Raw genomic sequence first — 6,000 nt, 5'->3', positions numbered from 1 at the left:
ACATTCCAGGCATTGACCCTCGGCTGGCTATATTGTCTCATAATGTAGGTTTTGAAGCTCAGTCTTATGGTCCAGCACAGCGGTAGAAGTTTCGGAAGTGTTAGAGTTGGTGAGATATTCATCTTTCGGAGGGCATTTTATTTAGCTACTCAGTTTCGTTCAGTTTTATGGTCCGTACGGGAGCCTTGTCCTGGCCTAGACAGTTATCCATATATTAGTTGAAGATTCTTAGACTAGTCTAAACAGATGTTTGCTATGATGTTGGGTTAAAGCTTGTTATTTAGATTTCCTCGAGTTTTCTTATATTTTCCGCAGTTTATATTGAATTATGCTTTTGATAGAATGCTAAGGAGCCTTTCCGGGCATTCAGGATTTGAGATGCCCATTGCGGTCAGGGCCTCGACTCAAGTTATGACAAATACCTAATAACTAAATGAGTTCTTGTGATAATTTTTCAATTGTAAGAGAAGCCTGAGGTGACTCTATCCGACGAGGCTAAAATAAATAGAAAGAAATCAACTAACTTTTTTTATTATGTTGAAATTTGAATTTGAAACGTTATAGTTCTCAACCCGCTCAATTTACTACTGAGCTATACCTTGGAAGGGTGTGTGTTTGTGATATTTTCACTAATGAACTTTTTGTATAAAAGTTTATCTAAATAGATCATGTCAAAAATTGGGATGTCAGGAAAAGTTAATTTTTTGGGGACATGCAAAAAAAAGAAAGATATGTGTTATATGAGGGTAGCAGATAGGTTCAAGGTTCAAATATCATAATAAGCTAACAATTATCGTAAAATTAGTCAAATTCACGATAAATTTAGACAGTGAGAATTTATAAAAATGATTTTGATTTTTTTGGACATGCGAAAAAAGAAAAAAAAGATGTCATATGAAAAAGGATATGAGAGTATCAGATAGGTTTCAAGGTTCAAATATCGTAATAAGCTAACAATTATCGTAAAATTAGTCAAATTCATGATAAATTTGGTAATACAAATATGGACAGTGAGAATTTATATAAATGATTTTAATTTTTTTAGACTAAGGCATTATCATTAATTATTATTTTTATTATTATCATTATGCTAACTTTAATCACTCAATTGCCATTAATAAGTAAATTCATCTCTTCAAATGAATTGTCTTTTTAAAGTTTATATTTCTAAGTGTATGCGGCCATGAATGGAATATCATTAATGCATTTGATACCCTATATTCCTTTGACAATAGTTAGGACTTGATAGTTGCAATATTCCAATTCTAAAACAGTATCCTAATTTATTCACATGGCTTTGCTTAATTTGCTTAGATAATTCCATTGTGCCAAATACTATGAGCACTTGTTCCACATTATAAACGGTTTTTGCTATTTGGTATATTTAATTGAATCATAACCGTAACTATTTCATGAGCTTCAACTGACTTACCAGGAGAGTAAATTACCTAAATTCCTTCATAGTGGATTGCTTTGTTCTTTTGTCCCTCGTAGGAAAAGTTCTACAAAATTAGGGTGTGTTTGGTATAAGAAAAATATTTTCATTTTTCATGAAAAATATTTTTCTACAAAATATTTTCATAAAAAATAAGTTGGTTTCTTACTTACTTATTTTTTATGTTTGGTTGGTGAGTGAAAAATACTTTTTGAAAAATATTTTCTATTGTTTGATTGGTGGACGAAAAAATATTTTTCAAAAAATACATTTTAGTGTTTAGCTAAAGAATAGAAAATACTTTTTATAAAAATAATTTTTGACCTCAAAAAATATTTTTTTTAAGGTGTGTTCAATATGAAGGAAGAAAATATTTTCTTGGAAAATAAGTTGTTTCGTACTTATATTCTTATGTTTCACTACTAGAAAATTGCATTTTTTCGACTACAAATTCCGACCACCCAAAGTAGTCGAAAAATTTTCGACTACAGTAGTCGGAAATTTTATTTTTTTATTTATATATTTTATTAAATAAAATTTCGACAACTGCAGTCATAATATTTGGCGGGAAATTTTGAGAAAAAATTTCCAACTACAGAAGTCGGGTAAAATAGTCAACATTATACTGAACAAAATTTCCGACGACTTTTGTCAAAAAATTTTAAAAAAATAATTAATTATATTATTTATAACTTTCCGACTACTATAATCGGATTACATAAAAGAATAATTCATATAAATTATTAATAAAAATAGTCTAATATTCGCCCAAAATATTAATATAAAATAATAATATTATATTACATTTATCGACGATTGTAGTCGGAAAGTTTTTAAAAATTAATTAAATAATTTTTATATTTTTTTCATCTACAGTAATCAGAAAATTATTTCTTTAAGATAATTAAAAATAAAACTGAAATAGAAGGCTATAAAACGTTATTTTCATTTCTTCTCACCTGCAAAACCCTAATCGCCTCCATTTTCTGTTAAAGTTTCATTTGGTAATAGTTTAAGCCTCCATTTTTTTTTGCATTTTTCAGTTTTACTTGTCAATTCCTTTCTTAGAAATGTGTATAGTCACGACGATTTCAGCTTTGTTAAAAATTTTAGTAAGCTTCATTTGGTGACAGTTTAGGTTTGGTAAATCTACTAGTAGGTTCATCATTTTTATATGAATTCTATTTTTCATTTGCATTTTTAACATTTGTATTTAGTCAATTTCTTCTATTAGCTTTAATTGCATGCATATGTTTTGGTAAAAGTTTTATTTTTCAGTAGTTTTTCGGTGAGTTTTTCTCTTTAATCCATCTCCGGAGAACTGACATTTGAGTCAGCACCGAAAAATAGCATCTCATCTCTGAATGAAGAAATGTGTTGCTGTATTTTGGATCTGACTAATAATAGATTTTGTACTAAAGTTTTAAACTGCCAAAATCTTCTTGTTGTTGTGCTTTAATTTATAAAATATTTATTACTCTTCACTTAATTATCGTGCTCATTTTTAATTTTCTTCACTTATTATTGGCAGGTGCAAAAGAAATCTTCAATAGTATAGAGAGCAAAAAGGTAAAGATCTTACTGTTTTCAACTTCATTTAACTATTCCTAGTTTAGAGAGTTTAAAAATTTTCAACAAATTTGGGGCATTTTCTAGGTTTTAAGTTTTGAATATTGATTTTGTGTTGAACGTTTCTAGCAAGCTTGTGTGTTCTTTTCTGTTTTTTAGTCTTTGGAGGTTGAAGAACCACCTTGATTGCGGTATCAAAAATCGCATTACAAAGAACATTTTCTTTGTCGACTTTGTTCATAATCGTGACATTTATTAAGATTATAACTATTCATTGCTTTTTTTATTTCTCCTATTTAGAATTATGATTCTTAGGTTAGAAATATGATGTTTGTTTAGGTTGAGCATGATATTGGAACTCTTTATAAGAATATAACGTATTAGTTGAAGTATCTCAATTTCTAATTTTTTCTATGTATGTAGATGGAACCTTCAAATCGTAGTTGGATGTATAATATGACTCTTCCTAATCATGCGGGGTTGAAGGAGGAATATAAAGAAGGGGTTGCAGGATTTTTTGCTAAGGCGATGACACTTGATGAGTTTCTTACAGAAGGGACAATTAGGTGCCCTTGTGAGAAATGCGAGTGTCCTATGTTATTGGGACCAGACGATGTTGAATTTCATCTTCTTAAAAATGGATTTATGAAAAATTATTATGTGTGGACAGTTCATGGAGAGACTAATACTGGTGGTGGTGATTATGGTTTTGAGAATTCATTTATTGGTGAGGGTAGTCCCATAGCGAAGAATAATGCTAAAAAATATCGATACAGTGAGACGGTTAGGGATGTTTTCGGGACGCACTCAGGGGATCAAAGTGAACCAAATGATAAGGCTAAACACTTCTATGAACAGTTAAATGAAACTAGTCATCCACTGTATGAAGGATCAATGCATTCGAAGTTATCTGTTGCAGTTAGATTACTAAGTATCAAATCAGATTATTTTATTTCTCAAGAGAGCATGGATTCTATCATTGCGCTTATGAATAATCTTAATCCAAATAAATTTGACTTACCCAAAGATTACTACACATCGAAAAAGTTGGTTTCCAAGTTAGGTCTTTCATCAGAGAAGATCGATTGTTGTGAGAAAGGTTGCATGTTATTCTATAAGGATGATGCTACTTTAGAATATTGCAAATTTTGTAACCAGCCTCGTTATAAAGAAGTCACAAATGCTAAAGGGAAGAAGGTTCCTGAAAAATGGATCCATTACTTACCCGTTATCCCATGGTTAAAGAGGTTGTATGCATCTAGTTAGCTAGCTTTCCAACACCTACCAAATCAATGTGTGATGGACCAATGTAAATTACAAGGTTTATCAGTAATTTAACAAAAAAATGAATCAGTGTAAGTTACAAGGTTGAGAGGTGAACAGTTGACAATTTTAAGGGAAAACAATTATTATTACATAGCATTGGGGATGACAAGTAGTGTTGTCTTTAGTTCTGGAAATAACATGCAGCACATACCAAATTATTGAAACAGTACACTGTAGTTTTTCATGCAATATATTGGACATGGATGTGAGTATTGATCCTACTTTGTTGTATGACCCTTTTGAAGGTTTCTTACCCTTTGCCTTGCTAACTATCTTATTTTTTAAATTTCACAAAAAAAAAAAAACTAAAAGGGGGAGCATATGTCACTCCTGCTGAAGCCTTCGCGGAGACGCATAAAACGAACAAGGAAGACGATAAAAGAGAAGAATGGATCGATATGCGTGCTAAGGACACATGTAAGATCAAAATTTCAACACTATTTTCTTGTTTTCTTCGTTTTTTGATTTATTGATATAATGATTTATTTTTATTTTAGGAAGAATTTCAAAAAAGTTTGGAAAATTGGTGTCAGACTCAGCCAACTTCAGAGAATGGTACCCCAGTCCAACCATCACTCACACAGATGAATTCAATATAGACAGGGGTGGCGGGTGGTCCTAAACAAGGTAGAGTCTACGGACTTGAAGTTATACGTCTTCGAGTAGGCCTTCACCATTGTCGTCTAGTGCTTATATATCACAAAATGTGGAAGAAATGAAAGAGATGCGAAAGAAAATAGCAGAGCTAAAGATAAGGTGTAACACTTCTGACGATAGGGTTGTTAGATTTGAGAAGCTTATAATGAAGTACATGCCTCAAGCATGTGATGATGAAGACGACACTGAATCTGATGAGGATTAGACCGCAGTTGTTGATTGTGAAATTTAGATTTGAAGTTGATCTTGGTTATTATTTTGGGATGTTTCTTAATGATGTTTGCCTAGGATGCTTTAAATACTTTGATGTTTTTGACTATTTCTGTTAATTATGTTTGTCTAGGATGCTTTATGCTATTTTGATGATCTATGTTGTCTTGACAATTCCGTTATGTTTTCTAGTCGTTTGAAAAGTTTAACCTTATTTAGCTGTTTGGTTCTAGTTATTATTTATTATTTGATAAAGCAATCGTGTATTGTCAAAATAGTTGCAAACAATTCCTACACAGCAGTTGTATAATGAAATTGAGATAATTATTAATTCAAAAATATTCCGACCGCTATAGTTGGAGTAATTAAAAAATTAATTATTCACATATTCCGACTGAAGGGGTCGAAAAAAATAAATGAATAAAATTAATTCAAAAATATTACGACTGTTGTGGTCGAAATATTCTGACTACAGTAGTCGAAAATTTAAATTAATTAAATAATTTTTATTAATTTTTTTATTATTGGTGTCGGAATATTTTTTTTTACGACCGAATCTAATTTTCATATACCGAATAAAGTAGTCGAAAATTTTTCGACTACAATAGTCAGAAATCTTTTTTCGACCAGGCTTTTGCCGACCTCCTGAATTCGGTTGGAAGAGTGTCGAAAATCTTTATTTGCCGACTACTTTTCAACTACTATAGTTGTCAAAAAATGATGATTTTCTAGTAGTGTTTGAAAAATATTTTCTAAAAGTATTTGTATATTTTTAATAAAAAACAATGAGAATGAATAGGGTA

The 6,000-nt window shown here is 30.6% G+C and overlaps 1 long non-coding RNA gene across 1 annotated transcript; it reads left to right on the top strand.

Annotated features, from left to right (window-relative positions):
* Nucleotides 1-4,585: 4,585 nt before the first annotated feature.
* On the top strand, nucleotides 4,586-5,355 carry LOC124889530. Its single transcript, XR_007048593.1, has 2 exons — nucleotides 4,586-4,747; nucleotides 4,828-5,355. It is a non-coding gene; the product is annotated as an uncharacterized LOC124889530 (long non-coding RNA).
* Nucleotides 5,356-6,000: the final 645 nt, after the last annotated feature.

The sequence above is a fragment of the Capsicum annuum genome, chromosome 12, assembly GCF_002878395.1.
Source record: "Capsicum annuum cultivar UCD-10X-F1 chromosome 12, UCD10Xv1.1, whole genome shotgun sequence".
NCBI lineage: Eukaryota > Viridiplantae > Streptophyta > Magnoliopsida > Solanales > Solanaceae > Capsicum > Capsicum annuum.
This window is presented reverse-complemented; position numbering and strand designations above follow the sequence as displayed.